Genomic DNA, 25,654 nt, shown 5'->3' on the forward strand with positions numbered 1-25,654 from the left:
GGATTTTCCACTATTGGCATGAGATTGATAGTGATCACCCTTGATGAGTTTTCTTCTTCTAGATCAAGACATAACAAATTGTTAGAAAATAAAACGAAAATTTTATAAAAACACTTTTAGAAATAGAATAGAAGGAGAGAGCAGATACAACAGTCAGATCTCATAAGAAAATGCTTTTTCAAAAAATATTTAATTGTATTATGTTTTTGGCTTCATTGGATTGATATACTTTGATGAAAAGCAAATCTATACAGGCACAGTAAATGACCATTGGTTGATGAACATAGATGGGTCATATGACTGCGTCAACTATGTGCATAGCTATGTCTGAAAAAGTATATGTTTAGAAAGCGAAACAATTATATATTCTAATTTTGAAAGATGTTAAAAATAATATTCTATACTCAAATACCGCTACATGGAAGTCAATAGATCAGAGATTTAAGAAGGCATGTGATCTGGGGTCAGTCAGAATATGCAGAGATAAAAGTTAAAGTGATATGAATTTAAAATAATTGTATTTCATAATTAATGTCGAACATACCATGTTACACAACATCAATATTTTTTTAATAGTTTCAAATTACATTATTTCTATTGTCATGATCTCTTTAAGGAGTTTCTATGCAATACTGGTTTGTAAATGAACACATGGGTGTTATCTTTAGGGATCACTATATTTATAATCAACAAATGTATATTTCCGTTATAGCTTTAAAAAAAGGCAGTATAACAACCCTATTATTGTACAATCCCTTATACATATATGCAACATAAATGATTACAGTATTTGGGGCCTAAATGGCTTGTACAATCCCTTATACATATATGCGACATAAATGATTACAGTATTTGGGGCCTAAATGGCCTATATAGATTCAGATACTGAAGCGTAAGAAGTCAGATCATGTTATTTTTAAGAAATATATATTGGAGACAATGAGCTATCAAAATTTAACAAACATTTTAGCGTCAATTATGTTGTACATTTACCTCTTAAATCACTGTCACAATCATCCGTTATGCCAGTGATGATCTCTGGTCCCAGACTCTGAACAAGCTTCTGCTCATAGTCGTTGAGGTCTGCCACATATGCTGGTCCACCTCCAGTAGCACGTGCCAAATTTTTTTCTCTGGCCAATTTAGCTTTGGCAAAACGTTTAATGTCGTTGTAACGCTTCTTCAGCTGATCAACATCCTTTTTTCCTGGACCCTGGGCACTAACGGCATTGCTGATCCTTTGCCAGATCTGCTTCCTCCTAGAAAAATTTGTCTGTTTGACACGACATCCAAACAAATAATCATAAGAGTCAATAATCATGTCAATCAAAACGACGTTTTGCTGATGCGAAAAGTGAGGATTTTTGGATTTTGAAGCGGTTTCAGATCCAGATGAGTAACGGCGAGTTTATCCGCGTCTACAATGATGGATGAATTGACGGCTTAGTACATGGAGCCCTAAATGACAGCTTTTATCAATATTATACAAGCAGTGTAGTACAGCAACAAACCGGAGAATAGTGCTCATGAAGACAGGGGCTCTGCCAGGGTCCCCTAACATCTATGATACAAGTAATTTTGTCCACAGCACTATAATGTCAATTCTTTTTATTTTCTGTTAAACATACAGATATAAAATGCGACGTTTTGATGAGTAAGAGTGGCAACACTCGAAACGTCGCATTTTATATCTGTATGTTTAACAGAAAATAAAAAGAATTGACATTATAGTGCTGTGGACAAAATTACTTTTATCAATATTATAGATTGTGCAAACACTGCTGCCATTTTCTGGTTAAAAGCATTCATGCAAAAGTCTTGTGCAAGACTACCTACCTTCCTTCCTAGGTAATCTATTCAATAAAGAATACCATGAGAATGAAGTCAATTTTATAATAGAAGTAAATTGGAAACTTTTTTTAAAAAAATGTTATGTTCTTTCTGAATCACGAAAGGGGAAAAGCTTTGCATTTCATGTCCCGTTAATTGAGTCTTTAAAGGGACAGTACTGTATTTTTTTTTCTCTCGTTTAGGGCTACATTACAAGTGGAGTGCTAATTTTATCGATAAATAACCAGTCATTAAAAGTGGCTGGTTATTGATACCGCAAGCTCGCAATAGCAATTAGCATTTATAAAATTAGCCAGAAATCAGCTCTTTGGTTAATTTTATAAATGTCCCCCAAACTTAAAGGGACACTGAACCCAATTTTTTTATTTTGTGATTTAGATAGGGCATGCAATTTTAAGCAACTTTCTAATTTACTCCTATTATCAATTTTTCTTCGTTCTCTTGCTATCTTTATTTGAAAAAGAAGACATCTAAGCTTTTTTGTTTGGTTCAGTACTCTGGACAGCAGTTTTTTTATTGGTGGATTAAATTATCCACCAATCAGCAAGAACAACCCAGGTTGTTAAAAAAAATGGGCCATCATCTAAACTTACATTCTTGCATTTAAAATAAAGATACCAAGAGAATGAAGACAAATTGATAATAGGAGTAAATTAGAAAGTTGCTTAAAATTTCATGCTTTATCTGAATCACAAAAGAAAAAATTTGGGTTTAGTGTTCCTTTAAGTGTTTTTCTTTTTAAACTGTATTAGCAGTTTTGGGGGGTTAAAGTCAGTGGCTGTTGGGTGTTAGAAAGAAAAACGGCATTAAAAAATGCCTTTATATTATGGTCAATGGTAACTGGGTGTTCCCTGTAAATATATATATATATGTATATGAATATATACATGACATCCAACCTGCAACCCCCCATTGCAACTGCTCTTTAATAAAAATAGAAATGTTCTACAGAAACCATGTAAATCAATGTTTTTAAAAAATATTTTTATAGTGTACTTACACACACAAAATAAATAAATAAAACTATAAGTAGTAAGCAAACATGATAAAAAAAGCTGCATTTAACACATACATGAAAATTTGTTTCCATGTACCTGTATCTTTTAGCAATCCCCCTATCAAATAAGTCATTCTAAACTAAAGCCTCTTTGAATTTCATGTCACACTAGCCTCTTCAGGGAAGCAAGATAATATGTGTTAAACAGCTGTGACTCAATGATTACGTCTTACTCCGTGATTGTGGTTGAGCTGTGTTACAGAAGCATTAGTTATTTTGTTGTGAAGAGCTTATTTCCCAGCAGCAATGCCTGAACCAGCAAGCCAGCGCCTAAGAAGGGCTCCAAGAAAACCGTAACAAGTATCATTTCATAAAGAGTTAACTCTTTTTTTTCAGCTTTTAGAAACTATTGCCTATATACACGTTTGCTGGCCTCAGCTCTAAGTTTAGTGATAACAAATCCCATTGTCTAATCACCTCTGGAGCCAGACTGCTAATTGATAAGATGAACTTGTAAACTTGTTATCTTAAGTACTGTAATCCTATTGTGGCCTGTCAAAGGACAGTGCTCTCTATCTAAATGTGTGATGGGGGATTTTGTGCTTCCCCCCTCTCCCCCTGGGAGTGCCCTGTGTGCATGTAACCTTAATAAAAAGCAGGCTGGGCATCCCAGTCCTGAGTTCTTGTTTGACCCTCAATCACAGCGTTGACTCGTTTTTGTGGGCAGAAGGGTATCCTAGCTGTACTGCAGCTAAGGGAGATTATTCTATATTTGCGAGACTCATATAGAATACTATGGAAAGCAGCTTCTCCCCTCTTTAGCAATAGGGATCCAGGCTACTAAGCGGTCCATCTCTCAGCGAGACTAAGGGTAACCGTAACATTTGGCGGCAGCGGCGGGATTTTCCTGGATTTCCTAGGAGAGGTACAGAACGGATGGAGAGCGCTTACGAAAAATTGAAGCGTACAACCCTAAAGGATTTACTTGAAAGCAGAGGGGGGTACGCCAGCAACCGGCCGAGGAGAGAGCTGATCGCAGAATTGACCAAACTGGATCAGAGCTTCACAATGGCGGAAACACCGACCACGATTAGTGACGAAAAAACCAGGATTGTTCGGGAAAGGCTCTTATTATACGGGCCGAACCCCTCCATGGAATTGGTACAGCAGTTGATGGCGGAGGCGGACGAGGATATACGAGAGACTCGAACCCACGAACTCAACCTAGCGAACGCACACCGCAATGCTGAAGCCCCGCAGGTAATCATCCCTGTCGAAAATGCTGGGAGGCCCAAGATACCCTATGCAGCATTTCGACCCTTCCTAGAGAGCGAGACAGGGATTGATGAATATTTGGCGGACTTCGAAAGGCAATGTGCCCTGCACCAGATTCCCAACAGAGAGTGGCCCACGATATTGTCTGGGAAACTATCCGGGCGAGCCCTGGAAGCCTTTCGTACTCTGGGTGCTGAGGAAGTGACACAGTATGAGCTAGTTAAGGAGACACTGTTGCGACGGTACGCTGTAACTCCGGACACGTATCGCCGACAGTTTCGGGGCACGGAAAAGAAGCCTAACGATACCCATATGGAATGGGCGCACCGAATGCGGAGAGCGGCAAATCACTGGCTGAGCGGAAGTAAAGCGGTGACTGGGGAGGAAATTTTACAATTGTTTCTCTTAGAACATTTTTATAATGGCATGGAACAGCAAGGGAAGGAATGGCTGCGAGACAGGCGGCCTTCTACCTTAGAAGAAGCAGCCAAATTGGCCGATGAACATTATGACTCCCGTCTTCACGAACCCATGAACTACCGAGCTCCAGCATGGGTCGAACCCAGAGAGGTTTACCGTGCACCCCCTCGTGCTGAATTCCGAGCCCCGGTGCCCACAGGGCCCGTCCGACACTCAGGACCACCCAATAACAGCTCTGAGCGTCCCAGACCGACTTGCCACCGATGCAAGCAACCAGGGCATTTCATGGCTAGCTGCCCCCTTAATACGCACCAGACACCCAGGAATTACAATTACCCCTCTGGGTCCTATCGTCCGGCCCGGGCCCTCTGTGTTAACTAAGAGGCCCCTATGGAGGGATATATGGGGCCGCTTCACGAGGCAGACCCTGTATATGCTGCCTCAGATAACCGCCAGCACCATCGGCAGAGGGTATGGCTCGAGGGGCGATCTACCGAGGGATTGCGAGACACAGGGGCTACTATCACGCTGGTACAGAGTCATTTGGTGCCAGAGAACAAGCGATCCGGACAGACTGTGGCCGTTAGAGTGGCGGGGGGGATGTGTACAAAATTCCAACAGCTAAAGTGCATCTTGATTGGGGAGCGGGAAAGGGGGCTGTGAACATGGGCCTAATGGATAATTTACCTGCCGAAGTACTACTGGGCAACGATTTGGGCCCCATGACTTCTGCCTATGCTCCAGTATGCAACAACGAGGCGGACCCAGTGACTACACGGGCCCAAGCCCGGACGGAGCGAGAGCTCTCACCAGTGCGGGAGACACAGGTAAGACCTACCCCGACCTTGCCTGACAGGTTAGGCCCCATACCCTGGGACACCCCAGATGCTTTCGAGGCAGAGTCTAAGACTGACCCGACCTTACAAAAGTACCGGGAACGAGCAGAGACCGGAGGGGGCGGGGCAGATAACGAAACATTCTTATGGGAAAAAGGGAAACTATACCGCTGGACAGAGAAAAGGGGACAGCGTAGGCGACAGCTGGTAGTGCCCCACAAATACCGTCAAGAAATCCTCAAAATAGGCCACGACATCCCCTTAGCAGGCCACCTAGCCGTTACCCGTACCCTACACCGCATTACTCACACGTTCTTTTGGCCAGGGGTGCACGCTGACGTTAGAACTTACTGTAACACCTGCGATGTGTGTCAACGAGTAGGAAGGCGAGGCGATCACCCTAAAGCCCAGCTAGTAAATATGCCCATTGTAGAGGAACCCTTCAGCCGGGTTGCTATTGACCTAGTGGGACCACTGGCTACCCCTAGTCCCTCCGGTAAGCGATACATTCTTACCGTAGTGGACTACGCTACCAGGTACCCAGAGGCTGTCGCCCTATCCAACATACAAGCGGATACGGTAGCGAATGCACTAGTACAGGTGTTCTCCCGGGTAGGATTTCCAAAAGAAATCCTATCCGACCGAGGCACCCAATTTACGGCTGAATTGACCCAACAACTCTGGCAGGTTTGCAAAATTAAGTCCCTCCTGAGCTCCCCATACCACCCCCAGACGAACGGGCTGTGTGAGAGGTTCAATGGGACCCTCAAGCAAATGCTCAAGACGTTCACTCAGGAATACCGAGACTGGGAACGCTTCCTGCCACACCTCCTATTTGCTTATCGGGAGGTGCCCCAGGAAACGACAGGGTTCTCTCCCTTCGAGTTGCTCTACGGAAGAAAGGTACGGGGACCCCTAAAACTGATCCGGGAGCACTGGGAGGGAGAGATGGAGGCTGACGGTGTCCCCATTGTGCCATACGTGCTGGAACTCAGGGACCGAATGGAGCAATTAGCCAAATCCGTGCGGGCTAATCTCCAGTTGGCCCAGAGAAGACAGAAAGTATGGTACGATCGGGGGGCCCGAAAGAGAATCTTCACCATAGGACAAAAGGTGTTAGTACTTAAGCCGGTGAAGACAGACAAATTGCAGGCATCCTGGCAGATCGTAGAGAAAAGGGGAGACACCACTTATGTGATAGCTAGCTGCCACGACAACAATCTTAGAAAGACATTCCATGTAAACATGCTCAAGGAATATTTTGAGCGACCAGAGAACGTGACGGACGTATGTTGTTCCCCTCAGGAAGACCCCGACAGTTTACCCATTCCAGACCTATTAGAAAAGAGCCTCCCCACAGGTATAGTGGCGCAGGTTCAGATAGGGGACCGACTTAGCCCCACTGAAAGGGAGCAGCTCAACCAACTCCTCCAGTCCAAACACCTCACCTTCTCCCCGAAGCCAGGGTACACTACTTTAACCACCCACCAGGTAGATACTCCGGGACAAGCTCCCTTGCGCCAGGCTCCGTACCGAATCCCCGAAGCAGTTAGGACAGGAATGAAGAAGGAGATCGATGAGATGCTCCAGCTCAGGGTAATTGAGCCCTCCGATAGTCCCTGGGCCTCCCCAGTTGTCTTGGTGCCCAAGAAAGATGGGACCACCCGGTTCTGCGTAGACTATCGGAGGCTCAATGAAAATACCGTGACGGACGCTTACCCTATGCCCAGGGTAGACGAGCTACTCGATCGTATAGCCAGGGGAAATTACCTGACCACTATTAACCTCTGCAAAGGTTACTGGCAGATTCCCCTGGCCCCGGAGGCTATCCCCAAGTCGGCATTCGTCACCCCATTCGGCTTATATCAGTTTAGGGTAATGCCGTTTGGGATGAAGAATGCCCCAGCTACATTCCAGCGCTTGGTGGATAGGCTCCTGGATGGCTTCCAGAGTTTTGCTTGCGCCTACCTGGACGACATAGCGATCCACAGTGAGTCCTGGGAGGACCACTTAGCTCATGTGGGAATGGTTCTGGATCAGATCCGGGCTGCTGGCCTGACTCTGAAGCCAGAAAAATGCCACTTTGGGATGGCCGAGGTACAGTACCTGGGTCACCGGGTGGGGTGTGGAAAGCAGCGACCAGAGCCGGCCAAAATAGAAGCTGTCGCCAATTGGCCCACCCCCATCACTAAGACTCAGGTCCTAGCCTTCCTGGGCATGGCAGGGTACTATAGACGGTTCGTACAAGACTACAGCACACTTGCCAAACCCCTGACTGACTTGACCAAGAAGAACTTACCTCGACAGGTCCTGTGGTCTCCCCACTGTGAAACGGCTTTCCAGGCTCTCAAAAATGCTCTAATTAACGCTCCTGTCTTGGCGGCCCCAGCCCTTAACAAACGTTTTATCGTCCATACAGATGCTTCCATGTTCGGGCTGGGAGCCGTCCTCAGCCAAGTAGGCGAAGATGGAGGGGAGCATCCAGTTGCCTACATCAGCCGGAAGCTCCTGCCCCGCGAAGTCAGCTATGCAGCGGTCGAAAAGGAGTGTTTGGCTTTGGTGTGGGCATTAAAGAAATTGACTCCCTATTTATATGGTCAGGAGTTCACTCTGGTCACCGACCATAACCCGTTGGTGTGGCTGAACCGGGTCTCTGGAGATAACGGCAGGCTATTACGTTGGAGCTTATCGTTGCAACCCTTCAATTTCACCATTACTTACAGACCTGGGAAACAGAATGGCAACGCCGACGGGTTGTCCAGACAAACCGACCTCAGCCCCGCATAACCAGCGGTCTGGACAGCCTTAGTCTGCCCCGAAAAGGGGTCAGACCGTGTCTGCCAGAGTGTTCCACAGAAAGGGAGCACTGTTACAGAAGCATTAGTTATTTTGTTGTGAAGAGCTTATTTCCCAGCAGCAATGCCTGAACCAGCAAGCCAGCGCCTAAGAAGGGCTCCAAGAAAACCGTAACAAGTATCATTTCATAAAGAGTTAACTCTTTTTTTTCAGCTTTTAGAAACTATTGCCTAAATACACGTTTGCTGGCCTCAGCTCTAAGTTTAGTGATAACAAATGCCATTGTCTAATCACCTCTGGAGCCAGACTGCTAATTGATAAGATGAACTTGTAAACTTGTTATCTTAAGTACTGTAATCCTAGTGTGGCCTGTCAAAGGACAGTGCTCTCTATCTAAATGTGATGTGTGATGGGGGATTTTGTGCTTCCCCCCCTCTCCCCCTGGGAGTGCCCTGTGTGCATGTAACCTTAATAAAAAGCAGGCTGGGCATCCCAGTCCTGAGTTCTTGTTTGACCCTCAATCACAGCGTTGACTCGTTTTTGTGGGCAGAAGGGTATCCTAGCTGTACTGCAGCTAAGGGAGATTATTCTATATTTGCGAGACTCATATAGAATACTATGGAAAGCAGCTTCTCCCCTCTTTAGCAATAGGGATCCAGGCTACTAAGCGGTCCATCTCTCAGCGAGACTAAGGGTAACCGTAACAAGCTGTATTCCTGGAGTTTTTAGCCTAGTAATATATTTCATCCACACTAGCCTCTTCAGGGAAGCAAGATAATATGTGTTAAACAGCTGTGACTCAATGATTACGTCTTACTCCGTGATTGTGGTTGAGCTGTATTCCTGGAGTTTTTAGTCTAGTAATATATTTCATGCAGGACTTAAGTGAGGACTGTGAGGGGGGAGTTCAGCTCACTAACATAAAAAGATACCAGATAAAATAAACAAAAGTTTGCTCCATGGAGAGCCAGTGTTCTGTCGGGAATCCAGATTAAAGCACTAATTGCAGCTATGGGAAAACTGATATGCTGTCCTAGAGTCTGTCCATGTCTGACCCTTAGACAACAGTAGCACTTGCCCCCAAGATCACCTTACCTTCTGTCACTGCTCTTTTACTTCCACTCCTGTATCCTAGAGAACAGCAGGCAGGAAGGAACTTCAGGATGGGGACTAGGGAGGAGAGGAATGCTGAACATTCCAACATAGTGTGGATAGTAAGTTACATTGCACCATTCAAGTTCTCCAGCCTTCATGGTGCCCTCTTGTCACTAATCCCCCCACTGACCGCAGCAATTGTCACAATGCCCCTTCCCTGTCAGTCCCACATTAAAATACTGGCTGCTTTGATAGATTAGGAACCTGAAGGAATCCCTGTCCCATGAGGACAAAATCAAACTCAATCTGTCCACTACTCCTCTATTTACAGACTGTACACTGTTTAGAATCTTGCCCCCAATAAAAATCAGGACATTTGGGGTTTCTAGGATATTGTGCTTAATTTGCGGTCATCAGGGCACCGCTATTTTAATGCAGGAGACTCCCGGATCTTCCAGTAGAGTTGGGATGTCTGATATACACGTATTAACACATAAATATATATTTTCATATACATATATATTTACATTTGCTGCCAATCGCTGTGTGACCTACCTCCTACGCTGTGCTAAATTCTCATTTCGTGTCTCACGGCATGAGAACTAGGCTCTAGTGAGTGCTTCTGTGCAATGCGAATGTGAGGTTGCGTTTGCATTGCACCTCATTTGTACTACCAGCAATATTTTGCTCTCCATTTATAATCTGGCATCCTTAATGTTTTCCAAATGAACTATTTTACAATGCTGCCTGCTAGCTGCGATCACGGGCAGAAAGATTTTCCAGTTGAAAACCGTATTATGCACACAGTATATAAAATCTTTTGCACCAGGATTCCCAGGTATAGTTTACTTACGTCTTTTATTTTTACAATAAAATAAAAGCTAAATTTTAAATTAAGTACAGACATACTGTTTTATGCTAGAGGAATGGCGATGTTACATTATAGCTACATTTATGCTAAAGATAAAGCCTAAAAATTAGATTATATTCTAACGACAGTTTTAGTCAAGTTACTGTTAATTAATTTAGCTTACACATAAAACACTAAGCAAATTTCTATATGATTACATAGCAGCAAGGATTACATTTCTATATGATTACATAGCAGCAAGGATGAATGTTTACATGGTGTGTTCAATAAAAACATGGCAACATTTCATTCTTTGTGTGTTATTAGTTTAAGCAGACTGTGATTGTCTATTGTTGTGACTTAGATGATGATCAGATCACATTTTATGACCAATTTGTGCAGAAATCCATATCATTCCAAAGGGTTCACATACTTTTTCTTGCAACTGTATATTATAATGGCAACGAGGTCCAGATTAGGGGTTAATAAGTGTAGGTAAGGTAGCAGCGGCATTGGGGGGCAGATTAGGGGTTAATAAATATAATATAGGGGTCGGCGGTGTTAGGGGCAGCAGATTAGGGGTTCATAGGGATAACGTAAGTTGCGGCGGTGTCCGGAACGGAAGATTAGGGGTTAATAATAATATGCAGGTGTCAGCGATAGCGGGGGCGGCAGATTAGGGGTTAATAAGTGTAAGGTTAGGGGTGTTAAGACTCGGGGTACATGTTAGGGTGTTAGGTGCAGACTTAGAGAATGTTTCCCCATAGGAAACAATGGGGCTGCGTTACGAGCACGTTTTTCCAGCTTACCGCTACCGTAAGCAACACTGGTATTGAGGGTTGAAGTGGCGCTAAATTAGGCTCAACGCACCCTTTTTTGAGCCTAACGCAGCCCCTCAGACAACTCTAAATACCAGCGTTGTCTTAAGGGTGCGCTGGGAAAAAAAGCAGCGTTTACCGTCAAAGCTCTAAATCTAGCGGTTAGTAAATTGATGTGGTGGGGTTTAATTGGGGACTGGATATGGGTGGTCCTGAGAAGGGTTTGTGTGGTCCCTGGTTTCTTTCATAGCAAGCAGGGCATAAATGGTGTATGTGTGTGTGTGGGGGGTAACAGGATAGACACTCAACTTGGGCAACATGCAAAATGCAGGAGAGTCGGGAGCTCTGTATACTTTGTATATATAGAAATGTACCCAGGGGCAAAATTTCCAACACCAACCAATAAGCCAAAAATATATAATAACAGAATTTATGTGGCAAACACAACAGAATCTAAAATTTGCCTTGGTAAATTCCAGTATCAAGTTCATTGTAAATTGTATGGACAAGAAGGAGATTGCGGACATAAGGGGAAAAAAGTCCATGCTACCTGATTGATAAAAGCTTAGTTTGAACATGTGTATGTTTGACCTAGGCGAGAAAAAGAAATGATATATACTACTCAGCACCAGCCTGCTCTCACACACTGTCTGTCTTTATGTCTGTCTGTCTATCTAGATCATCTTATTCCAAATACTGTTGTAGAGTTAAGTCCTTAAATTATGTTTTGAATTATGATTATTGCATTAGTGTGCTCTAAATAAGTTAAATAAAAAAATATAAGCTTCCTAACCCCATGCTCCTAGTAACCTTATAATATTAACCTCATATAAAGACATAAATACAGGGAGTGCAGAATTATTAGGCAAATGAGTATTTTGACCACATCATCCTCTTTATGCATGTTGTCTTACTCCAAGCTGTATAGGCTCGAAAGCCTACTACCAATTAAGCATATTAGGTGATGTGCATCTCTGTAATGAGAAGGGGTGTGGTCTAATGACATCAACACCCTATATCAGGTGTGCATAATTATTAGGCAACTTCCTTTCCTTTGGCCAAATGGGTCCAAAGAAGGACTTGACAGGCTCAGAAAAGTAAAAAATAGTGAGATATCTTGCAGAGGGATGCAGCACTCTTAAAATTGCAAAGCTTCTGAAGCGTGATCATCGAACAATCAAGCGTTTCATTCAAAATAGTCAACAGGGTCGCAAGAAGCGTGTGGAAAAACCAAGGCGCAAAATAACTGCCCATGAACTGAGAAAAGTCAAGCGTGCAGCTGCCAAGATGCCACTTGCCACCAGTTTGGCCATATTTCAGAGCTGCAACATCACTGGAGTGCCCAAAAGCACAAGGTGTGCAATACTCAGAGACATGGCCAAGGTAAGAAAGGCTGAAAGACGACCACCACTGAACAAGACACACAAGCTGAAACGTCAAGACTGGGCCAAGAAATATCTCAAGACTGATTTTTCTAAGGTTTTATGGACTGATGAAATGAGAGTGAGTCTTAATGGGCCAGATGGATGGGCCTGTGGCTGGATTGGTAAAGGGCAGAGAGCTCCAGTCTGACTCAGACGCCAGCAAGGTGGAGGTGGAGTACTGGCTTGGGCTGGTATCATCAAAGATGAGCTTGTGGGGCCTTTTCGGGTTGAGGATGGAGTCAAGCTCAACTCCCAGTCCTACTGCCAGTTTCTGGAAGACACCTTCTTCAAGCAGTGGTACAGGAAGAAGTCTGCATCCTTCAAGAAAAACACGATTTTCATGCAGGACAATGCTCCATCACACGCGTCCAAGTACTCCACAGCGTGGCTGGCAAGAAAGGGTATAAAAGAAGAAAATCTAATGACATGGCCTCCTTGTTCACCTGATCTGAACCCCATTGAGAACCTGTGGTCCATCATCAAATGTGAGATTTACAAGGAGGGAAAACAGTACACCTCTCTGAACAGTGTCTGGGAGGCTGTGGTTGCTGCTGCACGCAATGTTGATGGTGAACAGATTAAAACACTGACAGAATCCATGTATGGCAGGCTTTTGAGTGTCCTTGCAAAGAAAGGTGGCTATATTGGTCACTGATTTGTTTTTGTTTTGTTTTTGAATGTCAGAAATGTATATTTGTGAATGTTGAGATGTTATATTGGTTTCACTGGTAAAAATAAATAATTGAAATGGGTATATATTTGTTTTTTGTTAAGTTGCCTAATAATTATGCACAGTAATAGTCACCTGCACACACAGATATCCCCCTAAAATAGCTATAACTAAAAACAAACTAAAAACTACTTCCAAAACTATTCAGCTTTGATATTAATGAGTTTTTTGGGTTCATTGAGAACATGGTTGTTGTTCAATAATAAAATTAATCCTCAAAAATACAACTTGCCTAATAATTCTGCACTCCCTGTACATATGCATATTCAAGAATGGTAGAATAAAGCTTGGGGAAAAATTGATAATGTAACCCATTTGGGTTCTTGTTAAAAGCAAAGAAGAGGGGCACTGAAAGCTGAGGATAGATGGAGGTATGTCTAATCTAAAATCACAGATTATAAGCGTGTTCAATTTGAACAAATATTTTACTTTTTTTCAATGAACATATATATATATATATATATATATATATATATTTTTTTTTTTTAAATTTGTAAGAATAAACTTACTATAAAAATGTATGTATAAGCATATAGATATAAACATAAAACATAAGCGCAAAAAATATGAGCTAAAAAAAATATATATAAGATGTGGCCACAACTAAATACAATAAATACATCTGTTATCTATAAAACAAGTCCAACAACTTCTATTTGCAGAGTATATTGTGAGGTTTGGGCACAAAAGTACATGATGTGTAAAACAAATCCAATAAAGGAGTCTCTGTTATATGAATCAACACTGTTGGGCACAGAATCTCTTTGTTGTAATAAAGTTCCAAGGAAAGTGAAACCAGTGGTCAGAGTCTGACACATACAGAATACAGGTATGCCTTTGGAGATTCTTTAAATGTATACCAGCCAGGCTTATCCGGGGAATCTTACCAGACCATCTAGGTGTGGGGCTCCATCCAGAGTGATTGCCGATGATTCTTACCGTCAAGTGACACAATGCTAGATTTTTAGGAGAAGCATCTTCCCTCTGTGTTACTTCGGCATCTTCAGTCACTGCGGGGAATCAATTCCATGTGCTCTCACGTGTATATGTTCACATGGGTCCTCTACACCAATCCGGTGGTCTTACTTACAATTCCTCTCCTCTGGTCTCTCCAAGTATAGAATTGTAATCTGTATTCCAAATAAAATTTGTAAGAAAGTCAGTGAACGTTCACATAGAATTAGCTACCAGTGTTAACAAATGTTTTTTGGCGCTGCCACTTGCGCCTTTATCAAATATATAGCTGTGTGGTAGCTTTGAAACTTTTATACTCTTTCTTAAGGACCTCCCTTTGAATTAAGGCTTCATTTTCCTTGCATATATTTAGTGTCAGCTGTTCTTATTTCAATTCAATATGGCTTCCCAGGGAGCGTGAGTCATGAGAAGATCATTCGGGTATAGTTTAGGATTAAACCTCTTGATTAAAAAAAAATCTTTGAATGATATTTAAACAAAATACATTCTATTTCAAACTTTGTATTTGAAGGTTAGGTTAGATGATTAGTCCTTTTATAGGTAGTCTTATTAGTATTTTTTCATATTGATACATAAAGCAAATCAATATATATCATTACAGAGAATAAAAATAACATTCTTAATAAATTCTTAAAGATGTAAAAAAAAAATGTTCAAAAAAGACATTAGAGAATAATAATAGAGTGCATATTTATATGCAGAGAATATATGCTAAATAGTGATGTCGCTAATAGTTTGCAGGGGAATAGTTCCCAGCAAACATAGCATGTTCGCGTTCGCCTCGGCGGGTGAACATATGCGATGTTCGATCCGCCCTCTATTCATCATCATTGAGTAAACTTTGACCCTGTACCTCACAGTCAGAATACACATTACAGCGAATCAGTTCGATTCATTTGGAAGCTGCATTCTTAGTGAGAGGAGGGACAGTGTAGCTGCTTCTGATTTAATAGGGAAATCAATAGCTAGGCTAGTGTATTCAGTGTCTACTACAGTCCTGAAGGACTCATCTGATCTCTGCTGTAAGGACAGCAGCACCCCAAAAAGCCCTTTTTAGGGCTTGAACATCAGTCTGCTTTTTTTTTTTTTCCTGTGTAATCTAATTGCAGTTGCCTGCCTGCCAGCATGTGTGTCAGGCTCACAGCGTATACTGTGCTCACTTTCCCAGTGCCACCACTTATATCTGGTGTAACAGTAGTGTACATTTAAAAAACAACAACACTTTTTTGACTGTGAAATAATAGCAGACAGCTGCCAGTACCCAAGATGGCTGCCAATAAGGCAGATGGGGAGGGTTAGAGAGCTGTTTTGGGGGGGATCAGGGAGGTTGGGGGCTAAGGGGAGATGCTACACCACAGCATATGTAAATATGCTAAAAAAAATTTAAAAAATGTAAAAACCTTTTATTTTAGTACTGGAAGACTTTCTGCCAGTACTTAAGATGGCGGGGACAATTTTGGGGTGGGGGAGGGAAGGGAGCTGTTTGGGAGGGATCAGGGGGTCTGATGTGTCAGATGGGAGGCTGATCTCTACACTAAAGCTAAAATTAACCCTGCAAGCTCCCTACAAACTACCTAATTAACCCCTTCACTGCTAGCCATAATACACGTGTGATGCACAGCAGCATTTAGCGGCCTTCTAATTACCAGAAAGCAACGCCAAAGTCATATATGTCTGCTATTTCTGAACAAAGGGGATCCCAGAGAAGCATTTACAACCATTTGTGTCATAATTGCACAAAGCTGTTTGTAAAAAATTTCAGTGAGAAACCTAAAATTGCAAAAACCTTATGTTTTAAAGCACGTTATTCCAAACAATTTAGGAATGTTAGGTAATGTATGCCCTTTATGGATTAAAACCAGACTCTGCATCAACTATGTAATTTTCCATGGGAGTTTTGCCATGGATCCCCCTCCGGCATGCCACAGTCCAGGTGTTAGTGCCCTTGAAACAACTTTTCCATCACTATTGTGGCCAGAAAGAGTCCCTGTGGGTTTTCAAATTCACCTGCCTATTGAAGTCTATGGCGGTTTGCCCGGTTCGCCCGTTCGCGAACTTTTGCGGAAGTTCGCATCCGCCGTTCGCGAACGCAAATTTTTAGGTTTGCGACATCACTAATGCTAAAATGTATGCAAAAAATTATGCAAACAATGTAAGAAATATATATATGCTAAGAGATTCTGCAAGAAATATACATAAGCATTTACAAGTTTAGGATTATACAAGGGTGATTAGGTATAAATAGAGTGTTTTTATGAAGTTATTCTATAGGCATTTGATATAAATAGGTTAAGGTCGAAATCTGCGTTAAGGCCATTTGGTATTAATGAGTTAAAGTTAAAAATCAGTTAAGCCTTAGCGTATAGTAAGTCTTTCTCCATATCGACCCCTCTATTTTTAGATAACTTCTTAAGACCCCAAAATTTTAAACCAGCTGAATTTTTGTTATGTTATTCTAAAAAGTGTTTTGATAAGTGATGCTTAACGTTTACCCATTTTATATTCAGAAGATGTTCTCTGATCCTGTCACGGAGTGGGCGAATCATTTGTCCCAAGTTGTTATATCTCTTCTTAATTCAGTTTTGGTTTAGCTTAGTTACTAAATTATGTTTGTAGCTATTTTATCAATCCTAGACTCTAATGTCTGTAGAGCAAGGAAACAGGTTAAATAGCTGATTTTATCAATACAAGAGACTAAAGTAAATATTACAACACACAGTTAATTTTCACTGAGGTTGTTAAGTGAGTTTAGCAAATGAACACTTTTGATAAACAATATTCAGATTGTGTTAGTTTGTATCTGAAAGAAGTTGTTAATAGTTGCAGCTGGTAAATAAGCAAGGTGATTAGGCAAGTATTGAATGAGTTGTATAAACTGGTAGTTAGAAGCGGTAAAAGTCTTTTTTTGCAAAGTCTCAATTAATGACCAAAATAGAGGTTGTTAATTATTAGGTAAGATTGAGAGCAAAATTAGTCACAGTCTATTAGTAATGGTTATAATAGAGAACATGCATGGTAACTGTTGAAAAGGAAACAATGTACTTATACTTGCGGTAAGAAGGTTCAATTATAAAGGAAGTCTCCAAATTGTAGTGAAGTCCGGTTGCTTGTTGAGGTAAGGATACCCCAAAGTAGTAGCTTTGATAGTAGTTTATGAGAATCCAATATCCATTAGATAGAAGCAGTATTCCGGAGGAGTTGCTAAGAAAATCAGAAAGCGGTTTGGATGAACCACGCTGCAGACGACTTGGTGACATCACAGAATCAGCGTGTGGAGACAGAGGAATTGCTGACAGGCTCTGCAGAGAAGGAGACGAGTAGAAAATCTTCTTTGCAAGTTGAAGTTAGAAGGTTTGATTAGAGCATAAGAGTTTGATATAAAGTCCATAAAATTTCAGCTTTAGAGATTAAAGGTTGTTCGAAATAAACTCTCTAAAACGAATTATAAAACAGGATAACAGAAACTAGTCCTACAACTAACTATCCCTGTTACTCTAAATAATCAAGTATTCAAATAGGGTTCAGATGATCCTTTTAAAGGCATTGGAAAAGGAGGTGTCAAAAGGATTTAAAGGGGAAGCAACCATAACAGATCCCCCTGCTCAAGACCGCATCCCAGGGAGTCCTGGACCAGGCTTCAAGGGATGACGAGAGTGAACAACAGCTATCAAATGAGGAGCGTTTAAGTCAGAAACAGGAACCCACAAATCCTCTGAAGCAGTGTATCCTCTACAGTGAACCAAATATTCAAGAGTTCGACGTTTAATTTTGAAATCCAAGATACGTCCCACCTCATATTCCACGTCCGTTTCAATCAATGAAGTATTGGTAGAATCATTCATGTCCACAGTACTCATATCTCCTTTGAATGGCTTTAACAAAGAGACATGAAAAGAGGGGTGTATATGAAGTGAAGCAGGTAACTTCAGAACCACAGCGTTCTCATTAATGACTTTCAAGATCGGGAACGGACCAAGAAATTGGGAAGCCAGTTTCTTACTGGGGACTTTAAGTCTAATATTCTTGGTTGATAACTAAACCATATCTCCAGTTTTATATGAAGATGGAATCATATGTTTCCTGTTGTAGTATTTCTTTTGAGTTTCTTTAGCCGTTTGAAGATGGTCCTGTATCTTAGTAAAATTATCTCTCAATCTAGAGGAGTAATCCAAAACTGAAGGAGAATCTGAACAGAAACCCATATTCGGAAAAGTAGAAGGGTGATACCCATAGGTAGCGTAAAAGGGGGAGAGTACAGTTGAGCTGTTAACTGAATTATTATAGGTAAATTCTGCCAATGAGAGCCATTCAACCCAATCGTCTTGCTGTGTAGAAACGTAACACCTTAGATATTGTTCAAGGGTTTGGTTTAGTCTCTCAGTCAACCCATTTGTTTGTGGGTGAAAGGCTGTTGAATATTTAGGGGTTATTTTTAATTGAATGCATAAATTTCACCAAAATTTAGATGTAAATTGTGATCCTCTATCACTTATAATGGATGTTGGCAGTCCATGAAGTTTTACAATGTGATTCAGGAATAATTTAGCAGTGGTAGGAGCAGATGGTGTTTGTTTAATGGGTATAAAGTGTGCCAATTTGGTCAAATGATCTATGACCACAAAGATGGCAGTGAATCCATTGGATGGAGGTAGTTCTACTATGAAATCCATTCCTACCATCGACCATGGCTTATCAAGAATGGGTAATGGTGATAATAAACCAAATTGTTTGTTATGATCTTTCTTTTTCGTTGAACAAATTTTACAATGTGATATATAAAGTAAAAGATCTTCTTTTAATCGAGGCCACCAAAAGTAGCGTTTTATGAGACCATAAGTTTATTGATCCCAGGATGTCCAGAGAGAGGTAGATCATGATGCTGGTGTATGATCTGTTTCCTTAAGTCAGCTGGTATAAATATGAGATTATTGAAAGTGAAGAGACCAGTATTAGGATCCTGTTGACAACATTCAGGGATCGAGGGATCTGTCTGCTGACTGGATAGTGTCTTATTTTTCTTTAAATAAAAAAAGATTATGATGATCCATATAGATTGTAAATGGAGTTGAAGTACCTTCCAAAAGGTGACGCCAGTGCTCTAATGAAGATTTAATTGCGAGCAACTCCTTATCTCCTATTGAATAGTTCTTTTCAGCTGAGTTAAGTAAGCGGGAGTAGAAAGCCACAGGATGTAATTCCATAGTATTCTTATCAGGTTGAGAGAGTATAGCTCCTAGAGCCACATTGGATGCGTCTATTTCCAAGGTAAATGGTAGAGAGGATAAAAAGAGAGGAGACCCAAGAGCAATTTGCATAAATAAAAAGAGAGAGAGAGATGCACTCAGCTGAGACAGAACAAAAGCTGGAAAAACTTCCCTGCCTGTTCATTTTATTATAGTGTGTCACTCAGGGTGCATACTCTTTTAGCACACTATGCCCCTTCACAGAGAAAAAATATCCTGTAGCATATCAGTCTGACCCTGCCCAATGACAGTCCAGCGCCGAAATACCAGGCAATTCCTCTCTGAACAAGAGAAACAACAACCCCAGACGATCGTTTCGGCCTTCTGTGGGCCTTGTCAGTGAGGTGCAGTCGCATCTCTCTAAGGGCATGTGTGCAAGGAGTCCACGTCTGGTTTCCCCTTTTACTCTTAGGGAGACCCAAGAGCAATTTGCATAAATAAAAAGAGAGAGAGAGATGCACTCAGCTGAGACAGAACAAAAGCTGGAAAAACTTCCGTGCCTGTTCATTTTATTATAGTGTGTCACTCAGGGTGCATACTCTGGTTGAGAGGAATCAGGTAACCTTAGAATGGGAGCTTTGATGAACTTGTCTTTTAACTGTTGAAAAGCTTTTTCTGCGTCATCATCCCATTTGAACTTTGGTTTGCCAGTTAAACGTGTTAGTGGTTGAACAATGGCTGAATAGTTTGAAATAAATTTTCAATAGAAATTAGAGAATCCTAAAAATCTCTGTAGAGATTTAGTTGTATGAGGAGTAGGCCAGTGTACTATTGCATTGACCTTTTCATGGTCCATCAATATTCCTGTTGGTGTGATTATATACCCAAGACATTTTATGGTGTTTTTATGGAATTCACATTTCTCCATTTTAGCATAGGGATGATGTTCACGCAAAGTAAATGGAACCCACCGTACATGCTTTATGTGTTCAGTGACATTGCGGCAGTAAATGAGTATATCATTGAGATACACTACCACACATATGTCCATGAGGTCTTTAAATATTGAGTTAATGAAATGCTGGAAGGTTGCTGGGACGTTGGTTAATCCGAATGACATAACATTGTATTGGAATAACCCATATCTGGTCTTAAATGCAGTTTTCCATTTGTCTCCTGATTTCATCCGAATAAGGTTATACGCACCTTTTAGATTGAGTTTGGTGAATATATTGGCACCATTCAATCTTTCTAATAATTCTGGTATTAACGGTAATGGATACCGATTTTTAATGGTGATAGCGTTTATGGCTCGATAATCAATAATAGGCCTTAATGTGCCATCTTTATTAGTTACAAAAAAAATAGCTGATGCAACAGGAGATGAAGAGGGTGAAATAAAACCTTTACGTAAATTTTCATCAAGATAATCTCTAAGGAATTGTAACTTTTTTTGTGAAAGGGGAAATATACGGTTAGTAGGTAGAACAGCCTCTGGTTTAATATCAATTGGACAATCGAATGGGGGTAGAGTTTCGGCCTTTTAAGATTAAATACATCTGACAAGTCTTTATATTCATTGGGAAGTAGAGGGTCTAAATGATTAATAGTTATGTATGGATGGCAAGTCTCGGTACAAAATGTGGAATCGAATATGGTTTCATTAGTAGACCAGTTTATGGTGGGGTTATGTTTCTGAAGCCAGGGATACCCAAGTATGATTGGGTGAACTGAGCTAGGAATAACATCATATGTAATGTATTCTTTGTGCCCAGTGTTAGTGATAGTGAGTATGGGTATGGTCTGGTGAGTGATAGGACTTTTAGAAAATGTGAACCATCAACAACACGAATAAATAAAGGAAGGGTTTTTTTACACACAGAATTTTATTTAGTGAAACCAATGCTTGATCAATGAATGTTCCATAGGCACCGGAATCAATTATGGCCACTTCCTGAAGCTGTCGTTGATCCCACTGCAATGACAAATTGAGTGATAGATGAGTACACTGTTTAGTAGAAGGTTTAATTGTCGTTACAGAAGGTTAAGTAGAGGACAAGTCATTACTTCATGGTCCTTATTTGCACAGTACATGCAGAGTCTTCCTAAACGTCTTCTTAACCTTTCTTCACTGGACAAGGGTCCTCTAATGACTCCTATCTCCATGGGAACAACAGAACTGGTAGACTTTTCTTGAGTAGTAGGATAATGTTTTCTTGAACCAGAATCAGATTGTATCCTTTCTTGTTTTCTCTCTCTGTAAAGGCGGTCCATTGTTATACACAATTTAAAGAGAGCTTCTAAAGTGTCAGGGAAATCCACCTTTGAGAGATCATCTTTTAAATGATCTGAAAGTCCTAATCTGAACTGGTTCTTTAAACTAACAGAGTTCCATTCTGAATCAGTTGCCCAGAGTTGAAATTCAGCAATTTAATCCTCTACAGCCCGTTTTCCTTGTTTTAGGGACCGTAGAGTGGATTCTGCTGTTTGTTGTTTATGAACATCTTCATACAGAACTGCCATGTTTTGAAAAAAGGTATCAAGAGAATTTAACATTGGCTCATCAGATTCATAATATCTATCTGCCCATGCTCGTGGCTCTTCAGATAGATATGATATTGTAGTATACACCTTAATCTTTTCAGTACGGTAAGTGCGTGTCTTTAAGGAATACATCAGTTTACAAGCATTTCTAAATTCTCTAAATTTGGAACGGTCACCAGAGAAGGTAATTGGTGGATTTACATGATGCTCTGGAAAATCATTTGTTTTTTGAGTAATAAACTCGTTAATCACTCTTCTTAGAGTATTATTCTCATTTTGATTTAAAGAGGTTATTTGATTACTCATTTCTGCAGGATCCATCTTTACATACAATTTTAAGAATCCTTTTAAAGGCTTGATTATTGTGTTATATCTCTTCTTAATTAAGTTATGGTTTAGCTTAGTTACTAAACTATGTTTGTAGCTATTTTAACAATCCTAGACTCTAATGTCTGTAGAGCAAGGAAACGGGTTAAATAGCTGATTTTATCAATACAAGAGACTAAAGTAAATATTACAACACACACGGCTAGATTTAGAGTTTTGTCTGTAACGACCCGTGTAGCTAACGCTGGCTTTTTTTCCTCCGCACCTTTTAAATACCGCTGGTATTTAGAGTTCACAGAATGGCTGCGTTTTCAGTGCGTTAGGCTCCAAAAAGGGAGCGTAGAGCATAATTTATCGCCACTGCAACTCTCGATACCAGCGGTGCTTACGGACGCGGCCAGCTTAAAAAACGTGCTTGTGCACGATTCCCCATAGGAAACAATGGGGCTGTTTGAGCTGAAAAAAAACCTGCAAAAAAGCAGCGTTCAGCTCTTAACGCAGCCCCATTGTTTCCTATGGGGAAACACTTCCTAAGTCTGCACCTAAACACCCCTAACCTTACACTTATTAACCCCTAATCTGCCGCCCCCGCTATCGCTGACCCCTGCATATTATTATTAACCCCTAATATGCCACTCCGTACACCGCCGCAACCTACATTATCCCTATGCACCCCTAATCTGCTGCCCCTAACACCGCCGACCCCTTTATTATATTTATTAACCCCGAATCTGCCGCCCCCAACGTCGCTGCCAAATACCTACAATAATTAACCCCTAACCTGCCGACCGGACCGCACTGCTACTCTAATAAATGTATTAACCCCTAAAGCTAAGTCTAACCCTAACACTAACACCCCCCTAAGTTAAATATAATTTAAATCTAATGAAATAAATGAACTCTTATTAAATAAATTATTCCTATTTAAAGCTAAATACTTACCTGTAAAATAAATCCTAATATAGCTACAATATAAATTATAATTCTATTGTAGCTATTTTAGGATTAATATTTATTTTACAGGCAACTTTGTAATTATTTTAACCAGGTACAATAGCTATTAAATAGTTAAGAACTATTTAATAGATACCTAGTTAAAATAATTACAAAAGTACCTGTAAAATAAATCCTAACCTAAGTTACAATTAAACCTAACACTACACTAGCAATAAATTAATTAAATAATTTATTAAATAAATTAATTAAATAATTTAATACGATTGGCTGATTGGATCAGCCAATCAGATTGGGCTCGCATTCTATTGGCTGATCGGAACAGCCAATAGAATGCAAGCTCAATCTGATTGGCTAATTGGATCAGCCAATCAGATTGAACTTGAATCTGATTGGCTGATTCCATCAGCCAATCAGAATTTTCCTACCTTAATTCCGATTGGCTGATAGAATCCTATCAGCCAATCGGAATTCGAGGGATGCCATCTTGGATGACGTCCCTTAAAGGAAGCTTTATTCTTCAGTTGGACGTCGAACGAAGAGGATGGATCCATGCCGGAGGTCTTCAAGATCAGCCGCTCGTCATCGGATGGAACAACATAGAAGATGCGGCTTGGATGAAGATATTTGCCGGTCCGGATGTCCTCTTCTGCCCGGATAGGATGAAGATTTCTTCCCGAAGATGGACTTCTTCATTTGCCGCTTGGATCAAGACTTCAGCCGGAGGATGGACGTCACTCTTCAGCCCCCGCTTGGGCTTGGATGAAGACATCGGAGGCTCTTCTGGACCGATCGGTGAACCCGGCGTGGTAAATACAAGGTAGGGAGATCTTCAGGGTCTTAGTGTTAGGTTTATTTAAGGGGGGTTTGGGTTAGATTAGGGGTATGTGGGTGGTGGGTTGTAATGTTGGGGGGGGTATTGTATGTGTTTTTTTTTACAGACAAAAGAGCTGAATTATTTGGTGCATGCCCCGCAAATGGCCCTTTTCAGGGCTGGTAAGGTAAAAGAGCTTTGAAATTTTTTAATTTAGAATAGGGTAGGACATTTTTTTATTTTGGGGGGCTTTGTTATTTTATTAGGGGGCTTAGAGTAGGTGTAATTAGTTTAAAATTGTTGTAATATTTTTCTAATGTTTGTAAATATTTTTTTTTTTTTGTAACTTAGTTCTTTTTTATTTTTTGTACTTTAGTTAGTTTATTTAATTGTATTTATTTGTAGGTATTGTATTTAATTTATTTATTGATAGTGTAGTGTTAGGTTTAATTGTAGATAATTGTAGGTATTTTATTTAATTTATTTATTGATAGTGTAATGTTAGGTTTAATTGTAACTTAGGTTAGGATTTATTTTACAGGTAATTTTGTAATTATTTTAACTAGGTAACTATTAAATAGTTATTAACTATTTAATAGCTATTGTACCTGGTTAAAATAATTACAAAGTTGCCTGTAAAATAAATATTAATCCTAAAATAGCTACAATAGAATTATAATTTATATTGTAGCTATATTAGGATTTATTTTCCAGGTAAGTATTTAGCTTTAAATAGGAATAATTTATTTAATAATAGTTAATTTATTTTGTTAGATTTAAATTATATTTAAGTTAGGGGGGGTGTTAGTGTTAGGGTTAGACTTAGCTTTAGGGGTTAATACATTTATTATAGTAGCGGTGTGGTCCGGTTGGCAGATTAGGGGTTAATAATTGTAGGTAGGTGGAGGCGACGTTGGGGGCGGCAGATTAGGGGTTAATAAATATAATATAGGGGTCAGCTGTGTTAGGGGCAGCAGATTAGGGGTACCTAAGTATAATGTAGGTTGCGGCGGTGTACGGAGCGGCAGATTAGGGGTTAAAAAAATATGCAGGTGTCAGCGATAGCGGGGGCGACAGATTAGGGGTTAATAAATATTATTTAGGTGTCGGCGGTATTAGGGGCAGCAGATTAGGGGTACATAGGGATAACGTAGGTGGCGGCGGTGTGCGGTCGGCAGATTAGGGGTTAAAAAAATTTAATAGAGTGGCGGCGATGTGGGGGGCCTCGGTTTAGGGGTACATAGGTAGTTTATGCGTGTTAGTGTACTTTAGAGCACAATAGTTAAGAGCTTTATAAACCAGCGTTAGCCCAGAAAGCTCTTAACTACTGGCTTTTTGCTGCGGCTGGAGTTTTGTCGGTAGATTTTTAACGCTCACTTCAGCCACGACTCTAAATAGCAGCGTTAGAAATATCCCATTGAAAAGATAGGATACGCAATTGACGTAAGGGGATCTGCGGTATGGAAAAGTCGCGGCTGCAAAGTGAGCGTTAGACCCTTTCCTGACTGACTCTAAATACCAGCGGTAGCCCAAAACCAGCGTTAGGAGCCTCTAACGCTGGTTTTGACGGCTTACGCCAAACTTTAAATCTAGCCGTAAATGTTTGTTTGATACCGCGAGGCCCCTCTAAGCACGGGGCCTGAGGCGGCCGCCCTCACCACCACACCCTAAGGCCTGCCCTGATTAGGAGTTAATACATTTATTTAATAGTCGCAATGTGGCTGTGCAGCAGATTAGGGGTTAAAGGTTTAATATAGTGTTTGTG

The sequence above is a fragment of the Bombina bombina genome, chromosome 2 (genome assembly GCF_027579735.1).
Source record: "Bombina bombina isolate aBomBom1 chromosome 2, aBomBom1.pri, whole genome shotgun sequence".
NCBI classification, from domain to species: Eukaryota; Metazoa; Chordata; class Amphibia; order Anura; family Bombinatoridae; genus Bombina; species Bombina bombina.